At 35.5% G+C, this 17961-nt stretch overlaps 2 pseudogenes across 2 annotated transcripts in view; both read left to right on the plus strand.

The window, feature by feature from the left end:
- The window catches only part of LOC307055636 (centrosomal protein of 78 kDa-like), a 359743-nt pseudogene that overhangs the window by 162227 nt on the left and 179555 nt on the right, over positions 1 to 17961 (plus strand). The gene's annotated exons all lie outside the window — the stretch shown is intronic.
- Positions 1 to 17961, plus strand: part of LOC307056613 (ferritin heavy chain-like) — a 35108-nt pseudogene that overhangs the window by 15978 nt on the left and 1169 nt on the right. The window lies entirely within an intron of this gene.

Genomic DNA, 17961 nt, shown 5'->3' on the forward strand with positions numbered 1-17961 from the left:
GCTGGATACTAGACGTCAACAGAATAATGCCTGATAAAAACTATTTTATACCAATAGTTTATACCCAGTCAGATGACCAATTCTGTGAAAGAAGAAAAAAATGCAAATGCGAAGAAAATTTTCCCACCACATGTTCATATTTTTAAAATTCTATTAAAAGTATTTTGACAAAAAACTATTGCTTCAATTTATGTCAGAGTGTTCTGCCTATGTTTTCCTCTAGGAAGTTGTATAGTGTCCACTCTTAAACTAAGGTCTTTAATCCATTTTGAGCTTAGTTTTGTACATGGTGTTAGAGAACATTCTAATTTCATTCTTGTACATGTAGCTATCCAGTTTTTCAGCACCTCTTATTGAAGAGACTGTCTTTTCTCCACTATATATTCTTGCCTCCTTTGTCACAGATTAATTGACCATGAGTATGTGGGTTTATTTCTGGGTTCTCTATCCTGTTCCATTGATCTATGTGTCTGTTTCTGTGCCAGTACCATACTGTTTTGATTACTGTAGCTTTGTAGTATAGTGTGAAAACAGGAAGCATGACTCTTCCAGCTCTGTTCTTCTTTCTCAAAATTGTTTTGGCTATTCGGGATCTTTTGTGTTTCCATACAAATTTTAAAATTATTTGTTCTAGTTCTGTGAAAAATGCCATTTGTAATTTCATAGGGATTGCACTGAATCTGCAGATTGCCTTGGGTAGTATGGTCATTTTAACAATATTGACTCTTCCAGTCCAAGAACACAATATATCTTTCCATCTGTTTCTGTCATCTTCAATTCCTTTCATCAATGTCTTATAGTTTTTGGAGTACAGGTCTTTGCCTCTTCAGGTAGGTTTATTCCTAGGTATTTTATTCTCCTTGATGCAATGGTAAATGGGATTGTTTCCATAATTTCCCTTTCTGATATTTCATTGTTAGCATATAGAAATGCAACAGATTTCTGTATATTAATTTTGTACCCTGCAACTTTACCAAGTTCACTGATGAGCTCTAGTGGTTTTCTGGTGACACCTTTAGGACTTCCTATGTATAGTATCATGTCATCTGCAAACAGTGACAGATTTTACTTCTTCCTTTCCAATTTGGATTCCTTTTATTTTTTTTTCTTCTCTGATTACCGTGGCTAGGACTTCCAAAACTATGTTGAGGGCTTCCCTGGTGGCGCAGTGGTTGAGAGTCCACCTGCCAATGCAGGGGACACGGGTTCGTGCCCCGGTCTGGGAAGATCCCACATGCCGTGGAGCGGCTGGGCCCGTGAGCCGTGGCCGCTGAGCCTGCGCGTCCGGAGCCTGTGCTCCGCAGCGGGAGAGGCCACAACAGTGAGAGGCCCGCGTACCAAAAAAAAAAAAAACCAAAAAACAAAAAACAAACAAAACTATGTTGAATGAAAGTGGCAAGCATGGGCATCCTTGTCTTGTTTCCCATCTTAGAGGGAATGCTTTCAGCTCTTCACTGTTGAGTATGATGTTATCTGTGGGCTTATCATATATGGCCCTTATTATGTTGAGGTAGGTTCCCTCTATCCCCACTTTCTGGAGAGTTTTTATCATAAATGATGTTGAATTTCATCAAAAGCTTTTTCTGCATCAATTGAGATGATCATATGGCTTTTATTGTTCATTTTGTTAATGTGGTGTGTCAGACTGATTTGGGATACTGAAAAATCCTGGCATCCCTGAGATAAATCCCACTTGATCATGGTGTATCATCCTTTTAATGTTTTGTTGGATTCAGTTTGCTAGTATTTTGTTGAGACTTTTTGCATCTATGTTCATCAGTGATATTGGCTGGTAATTTTCATTTTGTGTAGTATTTTTGTCTGGCTTCGGTATCAGGGTGATGGTGGCCTCAAAGAATGAGTTCGGAAGTGGTATTTCCTCTGCAATTTTTTGGATTAGTTTCAGAAGGATCAGTGTTAACTCTTCTCTAAATGTTTGGTAGAATTCACCTGTGAAGCCATCTGGTCCTAGACTTTTGTTTGTTGGAAGTTTTTAAATAACTGATTCAATTTCAGTACTGATAAGCAGTCTGCTCATATTTTCTATTTCTTCCAGGTTCAGTCTTCAGAGATTGTACCTTTCTAAGAATTTGTACATTTTTTTCTAGGTTGTCCATTTTATTGGCATAGAGTTGCTCATAGTAGTCTCTTAGGATCCTTCGTATTTCTGTGGTGTCAGTTGTAAGTTCTTTTTCATTTTCGATTTTATTGATTTGGGCCCTCTCTCTTTTTTTCTTGATGAGTCTGGCTAAAGATTTATCAATTTTGTTTATCTTTTCAAAGAACCAGCTTTTAGTTTCATTGATTTTTTTGGACTGTATTTCATTTACTTCTGCTCTATTTTTTGGATTCCTCTCCTAAAGTAAAGAAAATATAAGCAAAAATAAACAAATGGGACCTAATTAAACTTAAAAGCTTTTGCACAGCAGAGGAAACCATCAACAAAATGAGAAGACAACCTATTGAATGGGAGAAAATATTTGCAAATGATATGACCAATATAGGATTCATATCCAACATATATAAACAGCTCATAAAACTCAACATCAAAAACAAACAACCCAATTAAAAAATGGGCAGAACTGAATAGACATTTTTCCAAAGAAGAAATGCAGATAGCCAATAGCCATATGAAAAGATGCCTAACATCAGTAATCATCAGGGAAATGCAAATATTGGGTGGGCCAAAAAGTGCCTTCAGTTATTAAGGAAAAATAAAAGACACATCTTTCATTTTCACCAAGAACTTTATTGAACAACATATTCACCCATTTGTTCCACTACCTTCTGCCATTTTTCAGGCAAATTCATGATTCCATCTTCCCATAACATTTTATCTTTTTGAGCAAAGAACTGTTCCAGGTGCCTTTTACAGTCTTCCGGGGAATTGAAATTTTTTCCATTAAGAGAATTTTGTAAAGACCAAAATAAACGGAAATCCAAAGGTGCAATGTCTGGTGAATAGGGCAGATGAATCACAACTTCCCAGCCAAGCTGTAACAGTTTTTGCCTGGTCATCAAAGAAACATGTGGTCTTGTGTTATCCTGGTGGAAGATTAATGCATTTTCTGTTGACTAACTCTGGATGCTTTTGTTGACTGCCACTTTCAGTTGGTCTAATTGGGAGCACTACTTGTTGGAATTAATCCTTTGGTTTTCTGGAAGGAGCTCATAATAGAGGACTCCCTTCCAATCCCACCATATACACAACATCACCTTCTTTGGATGAAGACCAGCCTTTGGTGTGGCTGGTGGTGGTTCATTTCGCTTGTCCCACGATCTCTTCCATTCCACACTGTTATACAGTATCCACTTTTCATCACCCATCACAATGTGTTTTGAAAATGCAACGTTTTCATTACGTTTCAGTAGAGAATCACAGGTGGAAATATGGTCAAGAAGATTTTTTGCACTTAACTTATATGGAACCCAAACATCAAAGTGAGTCACATAACCAAGTTGGTGCAAATGATTTTCAGTGCTTGATTTGGATATTTTGAGTATGTTGGCTATCTCCCACGTGGTATAATGTTGATTGTTCTCAATTACTGTTTCGATTTGATTGCTATCAACTTCAACTGATCTACCTGACCATGGAGCATCATCCAGCGAGAAAGAAATCTCCAGCACGAAACTTCACAAACCACTTCTGTCATGTTCAATCAGTCACTGCACCTTCTCCATACATTGCACAAATCTTTTTGTGCATTTCAGTTGCGTTTTTACCTTTCTTGAAATAATAAAGCATAATATGCCAAAAATGTTGCTTTTTTCTTCCATCTTCAATATTAAAATGGCTACACAAAAATTTACCAATTTTGATAAGTCTTTCTTTATATGCATGCTGATATGACAGCTGTCACATACAATCTCACAAAATTGTTTTGAAGAAAGTTAAAGACAACTAAGTGCTACTAGAGCCATCTTACAGAAAAAACTGAACAAACCTTTTGGCCCATCCAATAAAAACCACAGTGAGATACCACTTCACACCTGTCAGAATGGCTATCATCAAAAAGTCAACAAATAACAAATGTTGGTGAGGATGTGCAGAAAAGAGAACCCTTGTACACTGTTGTTGAGAAAGTAAATCGGTGTGGAAAACACAGTGGAGTTTTCTCAGAAAACGAATGGCAGAGATACCATGTGACCCAGCAATTCCACTCCTGGGTATATACCAAACAAACAAACAAACACTAATTCAAAAAGATACATGCATCCCAATATTCAAAGCAGTGTTATTTACAATGCCAAGGTATGGAAGCAACCTAAGTGTCCATCAACAGATAAATGGATGAAGAAGATGCGATATATATATATATATATATATACACACAAATATATATATAATGGAATACTACTCAGCCATAAAAAAGAACGACATTTTGCCATTTCCAGCAACACGGATGGACTTGGAGGGCATTATGCTAAGTGAAATAAATCAGACAGAAAGATAAATACTGTATGATATCGCTTATATGTATCATCTAAAAATACAGCAAACTAATTAACATAACACGAAACGAGCAGACTCACATATATAGAAAAGAAACTAGTGGTTACCAGACATGAGGGGAAAGGGGAATATAGGGGTGGGGGAGTGGGAGGTACAAACTCTTGGGTGTAAGACAGGCTCAAGGATATACTGTACAACACGGGGAATACAGCCAATACTTTGTAATAACCGTAAATGGAAAGTAACCTTTAATATTGTATAAAAATTTTAAGTACTTTAGCAAAATAATTTTTAAATGAAAGAATAATATGAGAATTTTAAACAGTGGTGATACCATATGATCTGTAAGAAGAAAATAAATCTCCAAAGAAATAAAAATAAATACATTATGGCTGCAACTAGAGAAAACCCGCATGCAGCAACAAAGACCCGACATAGCCAAAAATAAATTAATAAATAAATACACTTTTAAAAATAAAGAAATTAAATAAATAAATACATAAGACTTTGGAAACTGAGACATTTACCTCTTAAGCAGTAGGTGATTAACATCACAGATTTATATTTGTTACTCTATAGATCCAATTGCAATCCTTGATTTTTCCATGAATAATAACAGTTAGATTTTTATCTCTTTTATGGTGCTTACAACAATGCCCATGAAAAAGCTGTTTTCTAAAGATTTGAATTCATCTTGGATTATTCTTTTATCACAGTATTTTTCATGACAGAATTAATTGTTCTAAACATGTTTATTAACTTGTCAAGGGAATATTTATCATTTCCTTTGTTAGATGTAGCGGAATGATGTTTTCTACCTAACTAACAAGTATGCCTTAGTTTCTCCTTGTGAATGAGGAACGATAAATGCCTCTTTTGCCTCTGGCTCTTCCTCTGTAAACTGGACACAATATATATTCTTTCTAAATTTCGTATGAAATCAAACAAATGGGTTATTTGTAAATCAATATAATTTATGTAACATGGTTTTGCATGTTATCTGTCTCAGAATAAGCATCCAGTATAATATTGCTATTTCATACAGTATAATTATAATTAGAAAACAGAAGTAAACTATATTCAACGCATAAAGGGGAAGCAAAAGTCATAGAGATCTTCTTATATCTCACAAATATTTTCATTTATTTATAGGAATATGCTTTAAAGTCTCAAGACATTTCGTAGATTTCATGTTTATTTATATAGTAAGAGAATTTTCATAAGGGTATAATTTTAGCTTCCTTACTTAGAAAAATTCTGAGGAACTTATATAAGAGCCAATGTTTCAACCATTCCCTTTAATAATACTGTAACTAGCAAGCTAATGAGTATTCACTTATCTAAAATATCCTAAAGTTCAACTGGGCAGCTTCAAAATTTTTCATATGACTGTTGATTAAAACTTTTATTTGTACCTTGTATCCATTTCATTTTTTTTACTTTCCAAAAGAATATATTGTATAAAGGACTCATATCTAGGATATATAAAGAACTCTTAAAACTCAACAATGAGAAAACAAGCAACCTAACTTTATATATGTGTGTATACACACACACACACACACACACACACACAATCTATAAGAACAAAAGAAAGAAAAATACATATACACATATTTTTACCAAAGAAGATATACAGATATACAAATAAGCATATGAAAAGATGCTCAACATCATATGTCATTAGGGAGATACAAATAAAACCACAATGAGATATAACTACACACCTATTAGAAGAGCTAAAATCCGATAACTGACAATACCAAATGCTGCTGAAGTGCAACAAGAACATACATTCATTGCTAGTGAGAATATAAAATGATACAGTTATTTGGGAAGACAGTTTGACAGTTTCCTACAGAGCTAGGCATAGTTTTACAATAGGATCAGGCAATCATATTCCCCAGCTAATTGAAAACCTATATTCACACAAAGGCCTATACCCAAATGGTTACAGCAGCTTTTTTTATAATTGTCCCAAACTGGAAATAATCATATCATATTATCCTTCAACAGGTGAATGGATAAACAAACTTGGTATTCGAGATGATGGATACTTCAGGGGATAAAAGGGAAGAAACTATAGATTCACAGAACAACATGGATGAATCCTAAATGCATGTTGCTAAGTCAAAGATGCCAAATTCAAAAGTCTACATATTGTATGATGCCGTTTATTCAACATTCTGGAAAAGACAAATTGTAGGGATGGAAGACAAATCAGCATTTGTCAGAGGTTGGGAGTGAATGACTACAAAGGCCACTCACAGAGAATATTTTAGGTTGATGAAACTGTACTGTATGGTACTAGGCATAAGATACATGACTACACATCTGTCAAAACACGTAGACTAGTACATCAAAGGGTGAACTTTAATGTATGCAATTTTTAATCAGAGTATCCTGGATGTAATGCATACTGTGACAAAGAAATTTAACTGTATTCCCAATATATGATAAAACGGCACTGAAGGGGGTGGAGAAAAAGGAACTGACATAAGTGACTTTGGAAAATGATGTTTTGATTGGTAAATCTAAGACTAGGTGCAAAAATAACTGTACATAAACACAATTTTAGTTGGTAAGTTTGCTTCTCACAGGAATACAGTTAAGAAATATGAAAACACATTTACACTAGTGTAGAACAAATAAGTAAATAAATGGTAAATAATTTGAGTCAGGTTTCTCACTGTTAGTAAAAGAAGTTACAAATAAGCAAGAGGCAAAAGCTAGAATGAACCATGTGATACTGGATTAGAGTCAGACATTAGTATGAACTCACGTTTAGTTTAATAGGTATAGAGATAGACACCTATAGAAAGGATTATAGATATGTGTATACATTGGTTAATATACATGCATATATTCCATAACTCTGCGGAGAGACTAGAAACAATGACACCAAGTAGCAACAAACACATCTAGCATCCAGGCCTTAGTTTCTAAACATGGTTCTCCAAAATAACAAAAACCAGACATCCTTGGAGAAATGACTAATTCTAGGCCTGGGGCAATGAAAACACAAGGTGAGCCTGGAGCATTATGTAGGGCCAGGAAATAAGGCAGCACTCAAAAATCAAAAGGATAGAGGCAGATCAAAGGGACACAAGAACCCAACTGAAGGAGCACCTGATGGCCTAAGCTGGAACAATTTGAGTCATTAAATTAATTAAACTTTAAAGTTATAGAGAAATATAAAATAAATATTCATGAGTCCATACTGATAGAAATAACTGAATACATAGATAAATGGGGAAAAAGGTACAAATCTTTCTTACAAAGAATTTCAAATAACATATGTAAATACTCTTCCCTCCAGGAGATGGGGCTTAAACTCCCTCTTAGGAGTATTGGCTGGATTCCAAAAAATAGATTATGGAAAGGGAACAATAGTAACTTCACAGTGAAGAAATCTGGCAGACCTCACCTTAACCAAGTGATCAAGATTAACATCACCAGTAAGTCATTACTGACACAAGGTGATGAGAAAGACATTTCACCTCTATGGTAATCTTCCCCCAAACCCCAAAAACCCTGGTCTGTCTAATCATGAGAAAAACAGCAAACAAAGCCAAATTCAGGGCCATTCTACAAAAGCCTGGCCAGTACTTCTCAAAATTATAAAGGTCATGGGAAACAAGGAAAGGCTGGGAACCTGTCAGAGACCATAGAAGAGAGATTATAACTAAATTCAATGTGATATACTTGATTAGGTCCGAGAACAGAAAAAAGACATAATTGTAAAAAAAAAAAATCGATAAATCTGAATAAAGTCTGGAGTTTAGCTAAAAGTAATGCACCGCTGTCTTTTTAGTTTTAACATATGTACTACGTAAAATAGTAACATTAGAGTAAGATGCGTGAAGAGTATATGAGAACTCTCTGTACTATTTCTGCAACTGTTTGATGAATCTAATATTCTCAAAAAAAGGTTTAGTTTTTGTTTAAGTGCATAGTTGCATTGCATTATGATGAATCAACACAGAATAGCTATTAAGCATAGTAGAAACTGTAGCTCCTGTAAAATGCAGATTTGCAAAACCCCCTCTCTCCATATAAATTGTATCAGAATTTTCTAGAAATGGAGCCAAGAACCTGCATTTCATATAGCTATAGGTGAATCTTATGCACACCAAAATCTGAGGATTCCATTTCTAGAGCCCTGTGCCTTTTATAGTCCCAAAAGACTTTTAAAGGCTTTAAAAACCAAAGTAGTAATGGTATTATCCAAGGTAACCAAATTTGAAGAAAGTCAAAATTCAGCATATGCAAGATAGTAAGGAAAGATAATATGTATATAACTGGTGGGCACACAGGATAACAGGGTCATGATAGTTTGGCAAGTGGATTCAAAGTATGGTAAGTATCCAAGTGGCAGCTGAAAGACTAAAAGTGGAAGCAACTTGCTTATTCAATCAACCCTTCCTGGGTTGAAGAAAAGTGATATTGCTATGGAGTGCAGAGAAATTACAATGGGCCTGTTCAATCAATAGGCAACAACTGCCTTAGTATGAAGTGATACTACTCCAAAAATGAATAGTGCTGTACTGACAACCAAAACCAACACCACCAAGCTAATAAACAAATGCTCAAGAAAGTTGAAAGGCTCTGACTGGAGTGTTCTATAATGAACAGATGAACAAGGGAATGAGAATAAACTATGAAAATCAACGTGATGAAACTCACTGGTTAAATGAAGCCTAATTGGTCTCAAGTATGACATCCTGTGTGTCTCTGCCCACCCTCAGTTGCCTACCACATTTACTGTGGTAGAATTCATGCTGGCTCAGGGCACCATTTTTGAGCCCCAACAGATTCAAGTAGTCCACAACCTTGCTGCCTCCTCCACCCACACAGCATATGCCAGCCCTCCTCTGATACCCAATCACATTCCCTCTGAATGAACCCACTTCGGCATTCTTCTGCCTGCATCAGCTAGCCCTCACTCATGTTTACCATTTATGATGGTTAATTTTACATGTAAACTTAGTCTATGGTGCCTGGTTCTTTGGTCTAGAAGCTGCTGTGAAGGTGTATTTTAGATGTGATTAATTTGTAAATCAGTAGACTTTGAGAAAAGCAGATGATTCCTCCATAGTGTGCTGGACGTCATCCAATCAGCTGAAGGCCTTCAGAATGAAGACTGAAGTCCTCCCATGAATAAAGAACTATGCCTCCAGACTGAAATACAGAAATTCTGTCTGAGTTTCTAGCTTTTGGACTCAAGACTGCAACATGAACGTTTACCTTAATTTCCAACCTGCTGACCTACCCTGCAGATTTCTGACTTGCCAAGCCCCACAGTCACATAAACCAAAGCCAATAGACAATTCCTTAAAAGAAATCACCCCTCCCCACATATATACATTTGATCCTTGGACAACATGGGGGTTAGAGTGCAGTTAAAAACTGCATGATCCGGTTCTGCGTCCGCAGATTCAACCAACCACGAATCGTGTAGCACTGCAGTATTTACTGAAAAATATCCGTGTATAAGTGGACCCACACAGTTCAAACCCATATTGCCCAAGGGTCAACCGCAATACGATAGTTTACCCTATTATATAAAATACAATAACCTATTATATATCCAATACAATCCAATATAATATAAATATCCTATTAGGTCTGTTTCTCTGGAGAACCCTAACTAATACACTATTCTGATCATTTTTCTACCAGTAACACTGTAACCATCTTCTCTTATAATGAAATACACTGCAGCTATTTTACCACTGCTACACCCAATGATATTTTTTCTTAGTAAGGTATGATATTTAGATAAGTTATAATCAATATATAGACTGAGAGATTCCCATTTTGTTCTTTGCACCAAATAGCATAGAATCAATATTCCATATCCTGGCTGAGTATCAGAATCACTTGTGGCACTTCTTAAAAGTACAGTTGATCCTTGAACCACACGGACTTGAACCGGGTGGGTTCACTTAATCTACAGTACTACTCACTCTGGGGTTGACTGAATATGAAGATGTTCAACCATAGATACAGAAGGCCGATTGTAAAGTCATACCTGAATTTTCGACTGTGTGAGGGTCCACACCCTTAACCCCAAAGTTGTTCAAGGGTCAGCTGTACATATGCCAGAGTTCAACCCCGAACTTGCTGAATCAGAATTTCCTCAACTGATTTTGATTCACAGCCAACGGCTGAAATCCCTGGGCATAAAATCATTTGACCATAGTATCTGCAACAGGATCTAGTCCAAGGTCACTTTTTTAAATAGAGAACTTGAGGTTAAGGGAGAATAAATTACTTATTCAAATTCCCAAAAAGGGTAAGAATGAACAGTATCAGGCTGCTATGTTTTTCATATTTCTCTAAAGTACCTTTTATTTTCTTATATAGACATTTCCAGAAAAAAGATAACAAGTGGCATTCCAATCACTCAGTGCACACAGTTATGCATATCTTATCATCTGATCCACAGCTCCAGTTCACTAATATAGATAAATTATAATATTTAGAAAATAAAAAGAGGCAGCTGTATTTTATAAGGTAGTTCATGCCATGTACACATCAAACTATCTGGTATATAGTTAGAAGACCTTGTAAATAGTTAAAATCTTGGCTATTAATTGTGTTGTAATAAAACTTTGAGGACATGTAAATGGTACTATGTTATGTTTGATGATTTAATCAAAGAAGGGTGACCTCACTTTCCTAGTGATGGAACTTCGGTAGATGCATTCAAAGAGCTAACATAAATCTTAGCTTATTTTCTAGTAGCTAGCAAAAAACTTCCAAAATCACTTCATATTGTGGATATGAAAACACAAAATAATCAATAACCTCAGTTTTCCACCGCTGACTTCTAACACTCCATGGCTTCTAATACAACATTTGTATTTTTTAAAGAATTAAAAATTGACAGAGTATATACATACACAATCAGCTAAGATGCATGTTTCCACTAATGTCTACTTTACCTAACTAACGTCCAATATTGGAAGGGTAGGCAAAAATATTCAATATTATTATTATTTTTAAATTATACCACTCTAACCCTAATTATAAAATACAGAATACTATGTTATATTAATAATCATATCTCTTTATAATAATTTACTACATATATATTCATACTACAATCCACAGTAAGGTACTAATTTTAGCGAACATTAACATTAGTGATCAAAGCTCAATATGTACGTACGAATCTGTGCACTCCATACATACATACACACAGAATGGTTTTCTAAGATGTCACTGAACGTAGCACAAAATGTGAATTGAGATGTTATTTTGTAGAGAGTTCTAATATTATATTATTACCTGTTTTCTCTTGTTCATTTGACCCAACAGCATTCTTTTGCAACAAGATAGTCTGAGGGATGCTCTACATCATCCAGCTATGAAACAGAGTTTTATAAACCCAAGTGTCCCATAGAGACATTTACTCCAATGAACTGGTATAATTCAAAATGTAATCTAACCAAACATGCTTCATAGTCTGGCTAGGAGAAGCAATGCCATGGTTTATAGAATAGTGTCTCTGGAAAGAAAAGGAAGTGGACTCTTGGTTCTGCATAAAATCTTGTTAATCCTATTTCCATTCCCCCCTCCTACATTTGTAACAACTGAATAAACTGATTATGTTTTTTTATCTTGTAGCTGCACTCTCTGTAGACAGACTGATTAAAATACTTACATTGATGTGATCAATACAGTTACCAATCAATAACGCTCCAGGAATTGATTTTTATAATTTGAGGAATTCTGCACCTTGATTCATTTATATGCTATTGTCTTTTTTCTAAAAATTAGGGATTGTTAATGTGGAAAATAAAAAAAAAGGATTAAGGGGGAAGGGCCACGAAGGGAAAATTGCAGTTCTCTACAGCATAACTGAGGAATACATGTGATTAAGGAAAAAGTGATGATTTGGGGGGGGGGGGGAAGCGTGGATAATTGATAGAGAACTCGTGAAAGAGGGAAGCAATTGTGAATAGATTATTGTGGATGTGGAACTGACATTTCCAGTTATCATTACTGTTTTTTGTCCTTGACAGTTAAGATCTGAGCAATGTTAAGCAATGTTTCAATAGCTGCATGTATAAGAAAATAGTATTCCCGCCACCAGAAGCTGCTCTAGTACAGCTTCCCCCTTCTACTCTAGGCCATGGACTCTACCACACAAACACTCAAAGGCAAGAGTGTTATCCCTTAAAATTGTCAGTAGTTCTCTTCCCCTCAACTCCCAGTTCCAACAGCCTCTTCCCTTTCTAATGGGCTGCCTTTAGCCTCACCTTCCTTCCCAGATCCAGCAGTTACTCCACAATAGATCTGCATTGCACGTCCTGTAAAGGAATGCAAGGTTTTGTCTTGGCGTTCAGTCTCTCTTCCAAGAGATACACACACACACACACACACACACACACACACACACACACACATATAATGTATAAATTCATATTACTGTCAATGGTTTCAAAGAATCACTTTTCTGGCAGAAGAAAATCAAGGGATTACATTACTAATGGAGCATTGAGTCATACAGCTGACAGTATTTGGCAGATTATTAATGAGCCTTTAATCCTGGGTTGTTTGTCATGTATGAAATCAGAACTTAAGAGCACCATCTACATCAGCAAAAGCAGGTTGATAATCTTTCTATTTAAAGAATGTATGCCAATCTTTTAATTCACTTTATAATAAATGAGATTTAAAATCATTTGGGCAGAAAGTTACTAAATATCAGATATTTCCTAGAAATCTGAAACTTTAAATAGGTTTAACTGACCTTAACTACTCAGATATATTTGGAAAATGGCAAAAGACTTCAAGAAAATAAGTCAAAAGGACATTGTTTATTTTTCATGTATGAACTGAAATATAAAAAGCTCAGAGGAAAAGTAATAAATGTGAATAATACACAGGAAACACTTTACAAAACATTTACTTTGGAAACCGTGCTTTTTGCTGAGTTTAACAGTGGTTGGTTGAGGTATCATATTTTTATAAAAAAGGAAATCAGCAAATAAGTCATTGAGAATATGGTATAAAAGTTCAGAAAATTAGGGCTTCCCTCGTGGCGCAGTGGTTGAGAGTCCGCCTGCCATTGCGGGGGACACGGGTTCGTGCCCCAGTCCGGGAGGATCCCGCGTGCCGCGGAGCGGCTGGGCCCGTGAGCCATGGCTGCTGGGCCTGTGCATCCGGAGCCTGTGCTCCGCAGCGGGAGAGGCCACAGCAGTGAGAGGCCCGCGTCCCACAAAAAAAAAAAATTTAGAAAATTAAAATGTGAGAGCACATTACTCATGTCAAATTATGAAGAATAATGATTACATTAAATACAAGCTTATTAACACATTGGGTTAATAGTATAGTAAGGTATGGAATCATAAGGAACATTTTATTAGGATTTTGCATTTTTTTCCTAACTTGTATGGAAAAACTTACACTTGATTTTAGTGAAACAAAGTATCTACACCTTCAACCGAGACATTCTGGATTTGTAGGTTGACTAACACCATTCCACCAAAAATATTTTCCCTAAACCTAATTGCTATGTAGGAAAAGGTATGAGAACGTCTGTAGCAATTTCTGGATCTGTGACAATAGTAGTAAAGATTTCAGACAAAATATTATTGAATATATATGAATATTTCAATATATATATACATATTCTATTATCAACTCATTAGCATCTAATTTTACATCCATCCCATATACATTCTGTCAGTGAACATAGTGAACTGAAACCGACTCTAGGGCCCATGAGATTAAAGTCAACGCCTGTTGCAATCATTCAGCATTTAGCACAAAGCTGGAATATATTAGGTCCTAGATAGTTATTGACTAGATATATGGTGTGTCCATGCCATTCTAATTCAGTGTTCTCTACCTGTATTGGTGAATTCCATGGATCTGTTCTTGTGTTTACATCCAAATGAAAAACTCCTGGAAGCATTTTCAGAATTATCTGGATCTGTCTATAGCTCAATGCAGCAGCACAAACTCACTGTCCATGCCTGCGTGTGTGTTTTGAATCACACTGAGTGTGACTGCTGCTAGGCTGGCATGTTCTAGTGTAAAAAGGACAACTGTCGCATGTCCACCCTTATAGTCACATTTTACCAGCTGCAAACACTAAAATTTCCTTTTAAAGTGACGACTGGGAGGTGAAAAATAGTTTAATACAATGAAACTCAAAGGGAAGAGTGTTATCCCTTAAAATTCTGTCAGTAGCGCTCTTCCCCCTCAATTCCCAGTTTGAACAGCCTCTTCAGTTATTGAAGTTACTGAGGCTTTTAACGGTATTTCATGAAATCAACAAACTGCATCAGAATTACTTTTCACAAACTAATAAAAAAGAACATGGACAGACAATATTTGAATGATGACTTCCACTACCTGAAAGCAAAAGTACATTATGAATCATCATATGAGCTAAAGTATGTCATGTCTTCAGTAAAGAAGGGTGGTAGAGCGCTAAGATCTTTCACGGATGTCGGGACACAGACACGGCGCACTCGAAAGGAAACCTGCATCTCGTCAACTAGTGTGTTCTCAGTGACAAGGGACTGTGTTTAAGACAAAAAGCATAATCGGATGCATAATTGGAACTTCCTAATTTTAATAGTTTTATAGTTGTATTTGCATATATTTACAAATTGTTTGGTTTACAGTTATAAAAGCATACCAATTTCTATGCCTGGTTTTATGTTTATGCATATTAAATTAAAATTATAATAGTAATTTATCACCATTGGGTGTCTTTGATTTTTTTTCCTTCTAAAGGAAATAGAGTTTAAATATATATTCAACATCTACTCCCACTCATTTTTTTAATTTGGAGAAATAATGAGACTAAAGCTTTTCATAGGCCACTCAATATTTTAATTTCTATTTTTGAGCCCCTACTATGTGAAATTTAGCATCACAAGTTGAACAGTCTTTGTTCTAATGGAGCTCATGGTCCAACCAAACTTCCCAAACTACCTAGAGAGGAATCCAATTCAGAGTGTCACTCTCTGCTATTTATAAGCTCTGTGTTTGATCATGTTACATACTGTAATTCACAATTTCTTTATCTGTAAAATATGGGTAATAATAATCAAATCTAATCCAGTATCTGTAATAATGAGGTAATGCAGAGTGAACAGCCCAGAGATATAGAATATTGATGTATCACTTTTCACTACCTCTCATTAAATGATTTATTTATACGTATGTATACACACACACACACACACACACAAAACACAGAGAGTGAGATAAGCCACCAACTGCTGCTACTTATGGTCTACTTCCTTAAGATTATACCATTGATCCTACTTCATCTATTAATTTTCAAAGAAGGAATTATATGTAGCATTTACTAGCACTTAGCTACAAAAGAAATACAAATATGAGGAGCTTATAGAACAAGTTTTTATGTTAGTACCTATAAAATACCTGTCATATAATAGGTGCTCAATAGAAATATGCTGAATGAATGAATGAGAGCTAATCATTGACATGGAGTCAGAACTTATTGTCTAATGTCAGTTGTGTAACTATTAGTTCTGTAACATTTGTAAATTAATGAAGGGAACTGAAAGTCAAAACAGTTTTCGCAGATTATAGCATGAGAATTTTTATTTGTTGACTCTGCATTTATCATGAATAATACTGTGATAGCTAATTTTTATATGTCAACTTCAAAGGGGGTACCCAGATATTCAGTCAAATATTATTGTTTGTGCCTGAAAGGGTGTTTTTCCATGAGGTTAACATTTGAAATAGTAGACTAAGTAAAGCAGATTGCTTTCCTTAAAGTCGATGAGCCTCATACAATCATTTGAAGGCCTGAATAAAATAAAAATGCTGACCTTCCTCTGAGTAAGCGGGAACTCCTCTTGCCTGACTGCCTTGGAGCAGGGACATTGTTTTTTCCTGCCTTCAACTTGAATTTCCTGGGTCTTGAGCCTCCTGGCCTTTGGACTGGACCTACACCATGGACTCTCCTGGTCTCAAGTACGGCAACTGCAGATTTTGAGACTTGTCAGCCTCCATAATCACGTGAGCTAATTCCTTATTTTATATAATATACAAATATATCTTCTATTGGTTCTGTTTTTCTGGAGAATCCTAACATAATACCAACACTGACCACAAACATTTCAAAGAAACCTTCATCTTATAGTCCTATATTGATATTTTAAAAGACATTATCTTAGCACAGACCAAGTTATAAACTATAAAATTTGATTATCTAATTTTTTTTAATTTTGGGGGCTTCCCTGGTGGCACAGTGCTTAAGAAACTACCTGCCAGTGCAGGGAACATCCGTTCGAGCCCTGGTCCGGGAAGATCCCACATGACACGGAGCAACTAAGCCCATGTGCCACAACTACTGAAGCCCAAGCACCTAGAGCCCATGCTCCGTAACAAGAGAGGCCATCGCAATGAGACGCCCATGCACTGCAACAAAGAGTAGCCCCCACTCATTGCAACTAGAAAAAGCCCACATCCAACAAAGACCCAATGCAGCCAAAAATTAAAAAATAAAATAAATACATTTAAAAAATAAAATTGTAAATTTTTCTAAAAACATGATCTGCTCTGAAGTTTTTTCATTCTGTGTTTGTATTTAGCTTTACATTCCTCATTAAAGAAAAACTGGATGCAATGTTTTTGTTTAGATATATGTATATTTCCTTCATGGAAATTTGAGGTTCCAGTTCATGCTAGTTTATTGATTTCCCTTAAAACAGTTAGATTTTAAACCTTAGGTTTCTCTCAGTTATAACATGTATTTTAACATTATCTTCTAACCTAGGGAGTAATGATGAGGGATAAAAAATCTGAGAAACACCATTATCACCCCTTAGTACACATAGAACCATTCAATAGTATTATTTTAATATTTGAAGAGTAAAGTTGTCCAGATAAATTAATTATTAAATAATCTTGGGACACAAGGAGAAAATGTTCTACAAAATCAAGATTTCTTCTATTTAAATAGATTCTTCCAGTGAAGTCTACAATGGACTATTCCCAGGAAATTTTTGAAAGACTGCAATTATATTAAGACTAAACACTGGTGTTAAGCAAACATAGAATACAATTTTATCTCACTGAGAAACTGATCATGTAGTTCTTTTCCATCTCTAATATATGATCCTATCATTAACATCAACTTATCAAATAGACATTGTTATTATTCTATTTCTTTATAGACCCAACAATTAAATGCCTCTAAAATTGCTTAGATAAGTGTACAAAGTGACAGTTGATATTTGATCCTTTGCTTCCTTCATAAACAATGATTATAGCACAGCATGAGCATTCAAAGAGAAATAAAGGGACCCCCCCAAAAAAGTACATTAGTCAAAGTCATGGTAATAAAACTAAGTGAAAACAGCTATTTTATCCAAAAACTTTAAAATCATTGAGAGCACTTAAAACAGTCCATCACTCTTTCTTGTACCTTGAGAACAGAGACCATGTCTGATTCTTCTGTGTGTCTCCAGAGTCAAACACTGACACATATTTGGAAT

The sequence above is a fragment of the Hyperoodon ampullatus genome (genome assembly GCF_949752795.1).
Source record: "Hyperoodon ampullatus genome assembly, chromosome: 7".
In the NCBI taxonomy this organism is placed as follows: Eukaryota; Metazoa; Chordata; class Mammalia; order Artiodactyla; family Ziphiidae; genus Hyperoodon; species Hyperoodon ampullatus.